The sequence below is a fragment of the Onychomys torridus genome, chromosome 6 (genome assembly GCF_903995425.1).
Source record: "Onychomys torridus chromosome 6, mOncTor1.1, whole genome shotgun sequence".
NCBI classification, from domain to species: domain Eukaryota; kingdom Metazoa; phylum Chordata; class Mammalia; order Rodentia; family Cricetidae; genus Onychomys; species Onychomys torridus.
Genome location: NC_050448.1, coordinates 95,398,187 through 95,413,060, shown reverse-complemented (window position 1 = coordinate 95,413,060; position 14,874 = coordinate 95,398,187). Strand labels below are relative to the sequence as shown.

At 39.6% G+C, this 14,874-nt stretch overlaps 1 pseudogene; it reads right to left on the bottom strand.

Moving 5' to 3' along the window:
- Window positions 1–397: 397 nt before the first annotated feature.
- Window positions 398–1,223, bottom strand: LOC118586245 (annotated as a pseudogene).
- Window positions 1,224–14,874: the final 13,651 nt, after the last annotated feature.

The window sequence follows — 14,874 nt, the reverse complement described above, 5'->3', positions numbered from 1 at the left end:
TGATTAATTCTATTTTGAAGTCTATTTCATCAGATATTAATAAGACTATACCTATTCTTTTATTTGGAACATCTCTTTTCATTTTTTCACTCTAAGGTTGTGTTTGTCTTTGCTAGTTAGGTACATTTCTTGCAGGCAACAAATAGATCGGTTTTCATTTTTAAACTAGCCTACCAACTTGTACGTTTTGATTGGAAAGTTGAGACTATTATCATTTAGAGCTATTGAAGGTATGTAGCCATTATCTTGTTTTCTTACTCTCTAATGTTTGGTATTTTCCTGATCCTCAGTTTCTTACTTTTCTATTGTGTTTTTCCCTTTCTGTGACCTCGTGGATATGTATATCATTATTTAAATTGTTGTGAAGCTTCAAAACAACAGCACATCTTCAGTTCATTTAGAAATCAGCATTCAAGGTAAAAGAATTCTCTGTTGTATTCAGCCTCCCTTCCATCCCCTGAGACTCACCTGCTTTCTTCCCAAAGAAGTTACTCTTCCCTTCCCTGGATGTATTCTCCGTGAAGTCAAATGGATTTTCTACTCTGAAAGCTCTGTTAAAATCCAGACCCAGCAGAAGCAAGGCTGCCATGGATTCAGAGTGTGGCTTCATTAAAGAGCAATTCATCCCAGTGAGCTTCACGGGAAAGGCGTCCAGGAGGAACCTCTGTTCCATTCTAACAGCACTGATAATTTTTCCTTTTACTCTCTGCTCTGATGCTTTGTGTACCAGGTGTTTGGACATCAGGCCGCTAAAGTCACAGTGCAAACCTTAGCCTCTGCTAATAAGCTCATTGGAAAATATGCAGCTGGGCACCCGTCCTTGTTTCTTGAGCCAGAACACTGATGAAAGAACCAGAAAAGAAGATTCCTTTCACAGTGGCAAGGGCTACAACATGTTCTCTGTAGCCTCATCTTCAATTGCTTGTTTTCTGTTCTAGTGCTTTCATGTCCCCCAACCAAGTATCGCCTGTCTTCTTCTCACACAAGGCTCTGTTTAAATGGCATTGAAGAGAAAGTCCCTTCCTTTAGTGTCTTTATTGTGTCAGTGATGAGACTATCCATTTCTGAAAGTACGTTTTCTATGGCAGATTAGAAACCATCAAAACAGTAAGCTTTTATATTAGAACTTCTTGGCTAAATCACCTCGCTGAATTTTCATTTATTCTACCATCACTGACTTCAAAGAAAGCCAAAACATGAGATATATTAAAAATTTGTCTCATAAAACAGGTAATTTTACATTAATCTTTTCTTCAAAATTGTCATGGCTGCTCTTGCGCACCAATGAATACAGAATTATTTTGGGTCAAACAAACTAAAAAACAATATTGCCTCAGGCCTGATGCACAAACAGAACTACATGTAGTAAAGTCAGAAACAGAGAAGGTTCATCATCCAATCATGGTGATTTGCGAAGAGGCATCAATAACTTTCAGGGTGTGAACTGAACTGAATAAGGTAACATATCATAGCAAGAGTGCATAGCAGAGCAAGCTGCTCACAAATGATAGCAGGAAAACAGAGATAGAGTGAGAAAAAGACCGGGTCCCACCATTCTCTTTGGACATACACCCTAAAACCTAAAATCTCCTACTAGGCTCTATTGTTAAATTCTCACCATCTGATAGTGCCAAGCTGAAGATGAAACATCTGAGCCTAGGGGAATATCCTACACATAGAGTAACATAACCCTACTCTTCTCCCTGTGACTATTGGGAGATGAGGACCCACAAAGAAATATGGTTAAATAAGATCACAAGGCTAAGACCCTATAAGAGGAAGTGATGTCTCAAATGTTGGGGTATAGCTATTTCCTCCAAATTGAAACATTTCTTCCTGAAGAGAAGAGAGAGACTTACAAGACTCTGGAAGTAAACACAACTATGAAGTCTCAGAAAGTTCCTGAAATTCATGAGACTCACAAGGCCTTTTTCCAAGAGTATAAAAGCAGACACAATTTCTGAAGAAAGGAAACTCCCTCAGCCAAGAGTCCTGAACTGTCATGCAGAGAGCTACAGAATACAGTTTTCATGAATCATCCCTCATGCTGGGATTGGCTTCACCATGGTGCTGCTGCCTTGAGTCATCCATGGTTCTCTAAGTAAGCCTTCAAATATAATCTTATAAGTAACCCTAAAATACTCAGTGGTTCACTAGGCTAAGATCATTTCTTTGGTTTGTCCTTAGTGCCATATCTGGGGTAAATAGACATTTGTTACTTTACAGCAATAAATGTCATATAACTAACACATAATGAAAAGATCACATGAGGACAGGAAAAAAAGAATGGTGGTATCTGAATACTAGGAAGAGAAGAGATGCCAGCACCTTAATTTGGGTCTTCAAGCCCCTGAACTGTGAGATATGCCATTTGATCTACCTGTCCAGCAATATTTTGTTTTGGCTGTGGAAGCAGACTAATCTCTGCTCTCCTTTGCTTCATTTCTTCCTTCCTTTCTTCCATCCTTCATTCTCTTAAAAAAATATTCTTATTTAGACATTTATTTACTTTCTTTCATCTCCCCTTTTCCACTTCCTTCCTTTCCTCTAAAAGAAACAACTTCATTGGTTTGTATATTTGGGGAAAATATGTGTATGTGGGGCTTTTTAAAAAATATTTAATTGTATGCCTGTGTTGTTTGTTAACATAAATGCTATTGTGTGTTAAAAAATTTTTATTCTGTCTTGCTTTTTTATCACTGCACGTAAGATTTTACATATCTATCAAGATTAGTGAGAATGTGTGTCTACACATTAGTCTTGAGTGATATGCCTATCTGTAGCATGCAGCCATAGCACTCATGTAACCCTTCCTTCAGCAAAAGATAACTGGGTTGCTTCCAGTGCCTCTCCACCACTACAATGATTTAAGAAATAGCCCCATTCATTTTCAACTACCATTTTGTATAGAGTGGAATCTCAGCAATAATAGATATTTCATTTCTGTTAGGTATTAGCAGAATGCTTCTGAATTGTTACATTCTTCTATAATCTAACCAGCCAAGCCAGAGTATACCCATAATCTCTCCTTCCACCAGCATTTATTAGCTACTGTTTTATCCATCTGACAGGTCTTTGGGGATACATCATTGTTACTTTAATTTGCATTTATCTAATTACTAATGATTTTGAGCATCTCTTTGAAAGTTTATTAGTCCTTTGAGTTTCCTCTTCTATGAATTTCCTTTACATACATCTTTGGACCATTTTTCTCCTAGGGTTCATATCCATTTCTTGTTTATTTGTTGGAGACTCATGTATATTCTAGATATGGGTCTCAATGGTGCTTAATATTGAATAAAAATTTTCAATGTATTGTAATCAATTACAGTCATTCTCTATCTCGTGATTCTATGGTGTTATGCTTTTCCACAATTAGAAAACTATTCTTCTGTTTTGTTTTTGTTAGCTTTATGGTTTTCACATTTAGATACATAAGCCATATGGAGTCTTCTTTAAATCATTTTCTGTTTTATTTTTATATTCTAACAATAACTATGAAATAAATTGTCTGCTTTCCATAATATTTTGGGCCTTTTCACTATTTATCAACTGTTCAAGTGCATACATGGTCAAACATACATATGGATGTATGTATCTTTATAAAAATCTCTAGATTTCTGTTGACTTATTTTTATATCAGATTATATAACTCCAGATGTAGCATGTGACAATATCTAATAAAATAAGTATCCTCTAAGATTCTTTTAAAGTAAATTTTACTTCCTATCAGCACTCAAATTTTGAAATGATTTGAGTGCATTCCTTTATTGTTAAGTTTGTTCTAGGATTTACCTAGATTTTGTTTCTAAAATGACTAATGCTTCACTTATACTACAATTCAGATTATTGATCATGTATTAAAACATTATTAGCCAGGTGGTGGTGGTGCACACCCAGCACTCAGGAGACAGATCCAGGCAGATCTCTGTGAATTTGAGGCCAGCCTGGGCTACCAAGTGAGTTCCAGGACAGAAAACCTAAAAAAAAGAAAAAACATTACTACTCCATTGTTACTTTTTATGTTTTGGTTGTATATTTGACTTCCATTGAATTTCAATTTCTCAAATGTAGGGAATGTTTTTATTCCAGGCATGGTGGCTATGCCTGTACTCCCAGCATGGGAGAATTTATCATGGATCCAAGGCCAACCTGGGCAATATCCTGAACTCTAGTTCCTCCTGAAGGACAGAATAAGACGAGGAGGAGGAGGAGAAGGAGGAGGAGGAGAAGGAAGAGGAGGAGGAGGAGGAGGAGGAGGAGGAGGAGGAGGAGGAGAAGTCGAAGAAGAAGAAGAAGAAGAAGAAGAAGAAGAAGAAGAAGAAGAAGAAGAAGAAGAAGAGGAAGATAGCATGCTCACATGCTCTGTTGGTTTGAATGCATTTCCCCAGGCTGAGAACTCATGTCATATGTAAACTGCTCATTTGTGTTTCCTGTATACCTGAATTCTTTTTCTGAGCATGTAACATTACCTAGAGTCACTGTTCAATAGGAAATTATAGACGGTTTCAAAGGACATCTTTGTGTTTGTTGTCCCTTAGGAACTTATTCATTAAGTATGATAAGTACTTTGTAACATATCAGAGTATTGATCTACATTAATTTTCTGAGATATTATGATGGAATAAATAGAATCTGGGCAATTTCAAATGTGTTTTTATCATTTATGTGCCATAGAAGCCTTCCTCATTTCACTTCTTAATTTCATTGTTAATGAATTTCCTATTATTGAGGCAACTTTCTATTTCAGAAGCTTAATTTAATACGACTAATTCAATATAACCAATAAACTCAATTTATTGATATGTGTTATGTTTAGAATCTTCTACAATTTTGATAAGAACTTTTGCTTTTATGTTTTATTAGGGTGGTTACGTAAATTGAATCAATAAGTTAAATTGCATCATAAAGTGTTTCAGGTTTAATCATAAAAACATTCAGACTTCATTTATTTCTAGTAATACTATTGACCACTTCCAAAGGTTTAATGAACTAAGTTCTCCATTTATTAAAGCAATTTATTAAATGATATTTTGTTCTACAGTTACCCATTTACCAGATTCTCACATCTAGGTCCTAAATCATAGCTTGAATTTGTTAGATGAAATCTTCCAATGCTGTGGTGGTTTGATTGAAAATGCCCTTAATGGGCTCAAGTGTTTGAATACTTGGTCCCCAGGTGCTAGAATTGTTTGGGAAGAATTAGGAGGTGTGGCCTTTGCAGGAGATGTGTCTCTGAAGGTGAGCCCTGCGGTGTCAAAGCATCCCCAGGGTGCTCTGTGCCTTCACTTGAGGATAAAGATGTGAGTTCTCAGCTGTTCCTGCCACTTTGCCTCTGCTGCTCTGTCACGGACTCTAACCCTCTGGAACACAAGCCCAACTCAACATTCTCTTTTGTAAGATGTCTTAGACCTTGTATTTTGTCACAATGATAGAAAAGACACTACTACATGTGCCTTTGATAAGATCTCCCCTTGTTCTGGAATTATGTACTAAATTTGTTGTACTACATTTCTGATTTGAAAATCTTGAATGGTTTCTCTTTGTAAATACTTATTTAATTTTTAAGAACCAGCCCTGCACTTATGTTCCTACTCTCCAAATTCTGTTCTGTATTTACCCCTACAGCTTTTATTTTATTAATTTCTTTCTCTTTGTCTTTAATAGTATTTTTGAGTTTTATGAATTAAATGTTTAGATAAAATATTTTCATTCATTTATTCTTAATAATGAATGAACTGAAATTGGTAGGTACCTATAATTGCAGTTCTGACTGGATCCCATGTTTTGCTCTGTGTCTCCTTTTCACTAACTCTATATCCTAAGCATCAAATCTGCAGCTCTGATTCCTAATCCAACCCAGCAGTTATCTAGAAGAATTTCATTGGCTTTGAATTCTCACATGTGTGGAGCAAGTTCTTCTACATGTTTATAATTAACTTCTTGCAGCATGGTGAGACAATAAACTACATACACATTTTTCTTTTTTTTTTCTACGTTGCATTTCATTTAAGATTTTTCTAATACGCTTTGAAATTTAAAAGATATCAGTTGCCTCTATGCAAAAGAATATTATCTGTGTTTCCAGAAACAAAATATTAATCAGATCTGGGAAATCATCTGTTTTGAAAACATTTTAATTCTCTACACAATTATTTGCCTTTTGCTGTTAATATTTCAGACAGAGAGAGCTATTTCTAAAACACCACAGTGCTGGCCAGCTTTAAGTCACTGCTGTTATTTTTCAATATGAGATTACTGTTTATTCCATTTAAGGCTGTTTTCCATTAAGATCTACTTAGTGGTAGTATTTCTGTTTTCATTTACTTTTAAGGTTATCGCCTTTCCTACTACTTTTAAATTTTCTGAGTTGCTTGAGGTACAAAGACAGCACTCTTGTAGCTGATATAGAATTCTTACATTCTATTTTCATTTGAAGTTGACCTATTTATGAATCGGAATTCAAATATGTCCCATTCGTTGTGTAATTATGATGGCTAGTCTTAATTATAATGTAGTGTCACATTTTGGACCTTTTCTGATTCCTTGCTGTTTTCTTTATTTTATACTTATTTTTATTCTTCTCTTTTCATTAGGTTTATTGGAAACATTATTCTGTAAAATGAAACTATAACATCTCCATCACAAATGCATTATGAGGTTTTAATTACCTACTATGAAGAAAGCATACTGAACAGTACCTGCCGCACAAAATATGTGCAGGATGAACTTGTCATTTTTCTTAATTTACCATCCATCATCATCACCATCATAGCTACTGTTTGGAGAAAATTCATAGACCTGCTCAACTTTGAGGTCTTCTCTAAGTGTCTCACAAGATGACCATGGAAGTTGTTAAATTTCCTGATAATGTGCCTGGCTGTTCAAGTTCACCTTGTCAGCCATGTGGGAAGATCTTTAATTCTACACGTTTCTTTCTGAAGCCTCAAAATGTCACCATGATTTTGGCCTTGATTGATGTTTTCCTTTTGTTTCCTTTTGCAAGATCATAAAACAACCAAATGTTATAATAGCGTCCTTTTCTCCAAACACACCATTTTCCCTCCTCTAAGGTTCCAAGGCCACCCCAGACGTTTCTTGAGGCTTCTGGTGCACTTTTGTATCTTCTCAGTTGTGTGCATAAGGCGCCTCCTATCCTAGCTCCTGTTGCTTACCCCCTCTTTCACAGTTTATTTCCATATAGTCCTTGCTCTTTAGAATTTTATGAGGTGTACAAAGTTGATGGCATGCATCTATTTCTGCTTCATTTAAGACTGTTTAATTTTTTTCCATCTACTCTTAAGTACTCTGTTTTTCATATTCTTTATGGAAAAAGTCTCACAGACTCTTATTACTATGTATCCTTGAGTGAAACGTTGGTGCTGCTTCTGCTGTATTTGCCTAGGAAAAGAAGCACAGATGCTTTTCCAATCCCCATTTATCTCCATGGCTAGTAATCATTTTCCAGACCTCGGGCTACAAGGCAGATGGAAGCAGCACCCATTAGGATCGGATTTCCAGAGGAACGGTGAGACAGAGCACATGCCCATCTCTAAGCAGATGGACAGCAGAGCCACCGCAGTTCACAACCCTATTTTCTGCTTTTTCTCTTCTCTGTACTTCGCACCCTGAGGCACTATTCAAGCCCCTTTTCTGTGGCATCTCTGGGGTGGGGGAAGGTCACTGGTGTTCAGGAAGAACCCATTCCTCACTCTACTCCAGTTTAGGGTGGCTCATGTACGTAAACCTTCTAAACCCCAGTGTAGCCACAGCTAAGAGCACCAGGCTTAGAGGAAAAACAATTTGAGGAAAGTGTTTCCATCTCCCCCTTGGGTCATGCCACCGAGTAGGTGTCATTTGGCCTCATGAGCTCTTCACTCTTTCCCAGAAGACTTTGTAACCATATCATAGAGGGGAGCTGTGTCACCAACCCACCTGACTTCTTTCTACTGCATTTCTACTCTACCATGGTTCAAACTCCTGATAGGGAATATCATGGATCCCTGACCTTCAGAACTGATGAAGTTTTTCCTGATTTTGTTGGGGGGGGGTGGTCATTTGAATAGGCTTCTCAGCTGGAAGTGAGAGGGCAGGTAGAGTGAAAGCCTTCGGCTCTGGCTTTGATTGTTACAGAGTCTAACAGCACAGAATCTCAAATATCTGCTGCAAACACCTAGAAGTTCCTGACAGCCATCTAGGAATTGAATAATGATCAGAATCCATACCCCTGAAATCTACAGTTACATTACAGAGATCATCCTGTTCCAAATATGAAAAGTACAACTATCTTAAGAGTACTTAGGAAACTTGAGAATAAATCTCATGAAAGGACAGAGCAAAACAAGTCGCGTGGCATTGAAGAGTTTTGCCTGGAAATCGTGACAAACAAGCCTGAGGTTTAGGTCCGACTCAGTCTGTTCATGGGAAGATGTGGGAAGATTCTGCAGCCTCTTTTTGCTCAGAGATTGAAAATGGCCAAGAATGCCAGATGGGAGTCAATATCGGCTCTGCTCCATCACTCAGTAAAGATACCAATAAGGAGTGTGAGACCACTATACACTTCTTGGGATGAGAATGAATCCACAGATGGCATCCCCAGAAGCTGCAGCTGAATGCACATACATGGCCTTTGTAAGGAGCTGACTCCAGATTAACAACACCAGAGCAATCTCACTACACAACACAAGCCTCTGTAACAAATACTTTGAGGAAGTCTTGTGAGTTCCACCTTGCGACCCACTCACTTCAAAGATTCAAAGATTTTGCTTACTCTGTGGACACTTTTTGTTTGTTTGGTTTTTTGAGATAGGGTTTCTCTGTTGCTTTGGAACCTGTCCTGAAACTCACTCTGTAGACTATGCTGGCCTCAAACTCACAGAGATCTCTGCCTGTTTCTGCCTCCTGAGTGCTGGGATTAAAGGCGTGCACCTCCGCCGCCACCACCACCACCCAGTACTTTTTTTTTTTTTTAATTCAAGTATGTAACTCAAAATGACGTTCTTGGGGCTGAGAAGTAGGCTGAGTCCATAAAATGACTGACAGATAAGCATGATTCATTTCATAATACCCATGTGAAAGCAGGGCACAGTGGTGTGTCTGTAACCCAGCAGTGCAAAGAGAGACACAAGGATTCTTAAGTTCACTGCCTAGATAGTGTCACCAAATTGGTGACCTCTAGGTTCAGGGAGAAACCTGTCTAAAAAAATAAGTGTGGGGCTAGCTAGCAATATGCCCCAGTCGTCTATGTAGCCTCATAATTTGAGATAGATTCTCTAGGACTCACATGGTAGAAGGAGAAAACTAACTCCTAAAAGTTGCACTCTTATGTACCCATCACACACAAACAGATAAATAAATGTAACCAAACTTAATCTGAAACTATAGTAGAGGGTGACCCCAAACACTGACATCTGAACTTGGCAATCACATATATACACAGGCACATGCACTCTCTGGCATACACGAACACACACATCCACACTCAAAAAAGGAACAAATGGGTAAAAAGTAAAAGAAATAGATAACTGAAAACTAAATTCTTGAGATAGAAAAAACAGATGTTTTGAACCAAGTGGAAATGCTTTTTGGCTATATTAGACCAAATAAAAGTAGGGAGCATATTCCAGGCTTGTAAAACCTAACACCCCTCTCCAGAAAGTCAGGAAATAATTTCCTTTCCTGGCAATAGTGGGTCTCACCATATTCAAACTGCTGCATTGTTGATACATAGCAATTCTTCAGCCTCAAGCTCTGTAAACGTCTTTAGAATCATGAGGAGGACAAGCTAAATAATAAGTGCAGATCTTGTAAATAGATCCACCATTCTAAAATATACCCAAGGCTGACTATTTCAAATGGCCTCACTCTCCTCCCCACCTCAGATGTATTATAGCCTTGCAACCCTTCTCACACCATCTATTATCTTACTTTTTGTTGATGTGAAATTACCTTTGCAGAGTTCAACACATGAACCCTCTAGCTTCCTGTCAGGTGGAATGTACTTGCCGGCTGCAGGGTTAAATGTGCTGCCTATTTCAAACTTTCTTCTTACTGCACTGTATTCAGTATGTTGAATGCATGGAGACCTTGACTCTGTCATTTGCATGCCCCTCCCCTGCCCTGCCAAAGCCAAGCAAATCCAAGCTAAAAAGGAAATATATCCCTTGCCTTCTGCCACAAACATCCTACTTCCCAAGAGTGGCTAGAGGGAAGACAGAAGCCTCGTCTTGATTATATTCCCTCTAGTTTTTAGTTTTTGCTGAAATCCAAACAATTGTTTACTGACACATCTGTAGAATAATGGAAGGGACACACTCAGTTCACTCACTCTTAGTGAGCAGGCTGCTACGTGACTAGCATCTTTGAAATTGTTAGCAACATTATCTCATTGGATCCTCAGAGACATTCAGTAAAGTCAGTTCGGAAACTATCATTAGTCTACAGTTTGGGGGGTGGGGAGAGGGCAGGGATTAAATAATGTATCCAAGGTTATATAGGTCATCAACAGATAGTCTGGACTCAAACCAAAGCCATCAGGTAGGAACTCTTGACTCCTATGCACCACTGTGATGCCACCGCTTGTAGGTGCCCTATTGCATGGAAGCTGCACAAAGCTGTAGACGTTAAGAGCTGGTTCAGAACGTAGCTTCCATTGTGTATTTCTCCTTGCATGGGTTTGAATCTGTCTGTACTGAAGTGTTATGCATGCTTCTTGTCTCATCGACCTGTATCCCTCGTCTTCTGACTTCCCTGACATCTCAGCTAGGCATCACCTAGACCCCTCTGTACCTAAACCAGTGGATGATGATCACTCTTCCCGACTGACACACTCTTTGGACTTTGGGAGCACAGGTGTTTCTTGGTCAGCATCTTGCTCTAAACTGGGGGCCTCCTGGCTCAGAAGTATTTTACTGAACTCTGCAGCTCAGTATTTTATCAGTCTCCCTAAACTGAACTCTGGTGTAATCCGCTCTATCTATTGTCTCTGTGCTTCTAACATTCCAGCCTCCTGCCCTCAACTGTCACTAGCTAATCTTGTTTCTCTTCTATTTTGTCTTTCCTATCCTTTCTCCTAATCCGTTTCAAATTGCTGTTTTCTCAGGCCCTTAACCCCAGCTCAACTCCTCCGTGTTCCCTAAACCTCTTTCTCATTTCTCTCTGTCAACACCAAGAGCTCTCTCTCCCTTTCTAACTGGGCTTCAGCAACCCGCTGACATCCGACCAGTGGGAGCATTCCATTGTTTCTCCTCTTGCCCCAGCAGGAGATACATATCTCCCTTTCAGGAATTCCTGTCGCTTCATAAATAACCCTAGGCATGTTGAAAGGCAGCCACCATCTGGCTGTGCTGAGGCCCATCAGCAAACATCCTCAGAACTATTCAAATCATGTATATTTAATAACACTGCCTCCACCTTCCCAGACCTTCTAATCCAAACTTGCCTTGCTTCTTTTGGATATTGATGCTACTCCATTTGTTTATTTGTTCTTAAACAAGCATACCGTGTAAATGGCTCGTCATCTGAAATGTTTCTGAAGATAATCTCAGTTTTGGTGCTGGGGACATGTCTCATAGGGTAAAGTGCCGCTTAGCAATCAGAAAGAACTCCTTGTTAATTTGGCTTCCCAACACCCACATAAAATCTGGATATTGTGTGTGCACCTATAATTCCAGTGCTGGAGGATAGAGACAGGCAAATCTCTGGGGCTTACTGGCTAGCCAGTCTAACTAAACTGAACTTCAGGTTCAGTGAAAGATTCTGTCTCCAAAGATAAGGTGGAGGGGTTGGAAAGATCATTTAATGATTAAGAACATATACTGCTTTACACTGAACCTAGGTTCAGTTCCCAGCACCCATACCAGGCACCCCTTAACTGCCTGTAACTCCTGTCCCAGGTAATCCAAAACTTTCTTCTTCTGGCATCCATAGGCACTCACACCCACAGGCACACAAACATACATACATACACACATACACACACACACACACACACACACACACACACACACACACACACACAATTAAAAACAAAATAAAACCAGGTTGGGCATAGTGGTTCATGCCTTTGGTCCGAGCATTCAGGAAGCAAAGGCCATTGGATGTAAGCCAGCCTCATCTACATAGACCCTTTCTCATAAAATAATGATCTTTTAAAAAAAAAAAAAAAAAAAGAGGTGGAGAGAGAGAACGAGAATGACACACATTGACCACATGCCATGCATGCATGCACAAGTGCACACAGAGACACCATACACACACACACACACACACACACACACACACACACACACACACACACACAGAGAGAGAGAGAGATGTTTATCTATTTGCTTTGTAGTAGCATGCATCATAGACATTATACGGCATAGACAAAGTGACTAGAAGGAATTAAGTTTACATCCTAGTTCTTGGAAGTTTTGTTTATTTGTTCATATCAAACTTTGCTCTGACTGTTACCCATACTAAGGAAGGGGACACATTCCCAGCAGCAGGAGGTAATTCAGAGAAGGTCTAGGCAGATGGCGAATCTGCATCAGGGGACAGTAGGCAGCAAGCAACAGGTGTGCTGGCAGAGAAGCTGGAGCCAGCATCAGGAGCTAAGTTGGCAGCAAGCAGAGTCAATATCAGGGAAATCTGGCAATAAGTTGAGAGAGCCAAGTACGAGCACTAAAGTTCAGCTCTATGAAATGATGCAAGTGGCAAAGCTGCATCACGGTGCTAGAGGACTAGAGGATAACAGACGAGGGCCACGGGATTTCTTGGAGTCACTGGAGTTGGGATTCAAGATAGAGTTTCTTTTTTCCCCAGGGAAGATGATAGACAGAGTACCAAGGCAATCTGACTGCCCAGACATTGAAATAGTGAATCATTCCCTTCTGTTTGGGTTCTGCCTACCTGGGACCGAGACTGACCCAAGTTGAAAATGGAGTTCAGTTGCCAAATGAGACCCAAGCAGCCCAACTTTCTAATTCAAGACAGAAGAGCCCATCATCTGGTTGCCAAGGTGACCCCTAGTGATCAAAGATGAGGAAAGGAGAAGGATCAACAGAGTATGGAGGCCCTAGAGTGGGTCAGCTGACAAGAAGGCATATTTCCCAGCAGAGTATGTCTGGCTCAGAGGCCAGTGTCCTAAGAGCTGCCTCCCTGCTTCCCTGCCCACATATGTGCTATGTTCCAGAGATGCCTGATCCACAGACCCTTGAGTCCAAGGTGAACAATTCCCATTTGACTGTATAAGCCCTAGAGAAAAGCAAACCGAGCCTAGAAATCCTTTTCTTAGGATTTATTTTTATTTTTAATTAAGTATATGCCTCTGTGTGAGTGTTTGTGTGTGTGTGTGTGAGAGAGAGAGAGAGAGACAGAGACAGAGACAGAGACAGAGTCAGAGAGACACAGAGAGAGAGAGAGAGAGACAGAGAAGTCTACCTGATGTGGGTGCCAGAAACCAAACTCAGGTCCGCTGCAAGAGCAATGTGTGCTGCTCTTAACCACTGATCATCTCTTTAGCCTCAAGAAACTAGAAATTTTAATGAGAGCATGGTAAGGATTATAACTTTCCCTGAAAAGATCCTGTATCTTTCCTTTGACAGAATAGGAAAGTCAATGCTGACAAACGTTTTGGCATGGAGGCCAGGAGAACATGATAACTTCTAGAACATGTTTTGGGCACTTGATAGATATTTGGAGAATGGCTGATCCTGCTATTCTTTTTAAGTTTCCAAAGAAACTTGATTCAAATCATGTCCTTTGCCATTCTCCTTTAACCAGCAGGAAAAAAAAAATATGAGCAATTTTGACCTCAACATATTCTTTGGTGACATTAAAGGTCAAGCCACAAGGGAATAATTCCCTGAAACCTGCCTAGACTTTTTATGACTAATGTCTACAACTCAAAATGCAAAGTATCTACCGTCAGGGAAGTTATCCAGATTTTCAATGTTGGCAAGTTTCTGAGTTGCCCTGAAAAAGAAAAAAATGCTTTTGTTTAAATAGCAAGAATGGTATGTATAGGTGTTCACTGTCTGTTTCAATGTTAATTGTTCAGAATTTAAATGCACTGTTAATGACTATTATTTATATGAGTTGCAATGAGGTCACTCTTGCCAAGCAAATCATGCTTTGTTTGAGTACAGAAGAAACTTGTACTTTCTGCTGCTGTGAGCATTTTTGGAGACTTTTCTTTCCTCTACTACAAAGCAAATACCAATAGCCCTCTGCCTTTTGTGCATAAACAGGGTGACCAATAAATGCCTAATGTGTCTCTACCTTGACTGTCTGAGCCAGGATTGTGGGATGGGGGCAATCCATTTCGTTTAGAGCTATGAGGTGCCATCCTGGCATCAAGATGACAAAGGAGCCTTCTCCATGTGTGAAGCAAGCTGGAGTTAGTGGGCTATGTACCAGGGCTATAAAAACCTGAAAATGTCACTGGCATTCCAAGCATCTGTTCTCTCTAGCCCCACATTTCTGAGTAACTGCAAAAAAAATTCTTCAGGATGATGCATTCCAGCCTCAGTCCTCCAACATAATCTGTCAGGAGAAATTTTAAATTTACATCAAAGAAATTAGGTGAATCATCCGACTCTCCACCGTTACTGCTCCATGGGGGTCTGTGGGATGAAATGAAATTGTGGTTACATTTCCAAATGGGTTATAAACCCAATACAATACTCCTCAGAGACTCACAACTTATACTTCCCTATTTCCTGATACAGTATCACATCTCTAAAGCTATGCCAGGCATACTAGATAAAGCAGAGGGCCTTGGGGAAAAGGGGAAAGGAGGGAGGAAACAATGTGTGGTTGAGAGGTTAGTGGACATTATTAAACATACACACACAGGCACAGGCACACACATTTACACTTTTCTAGCCC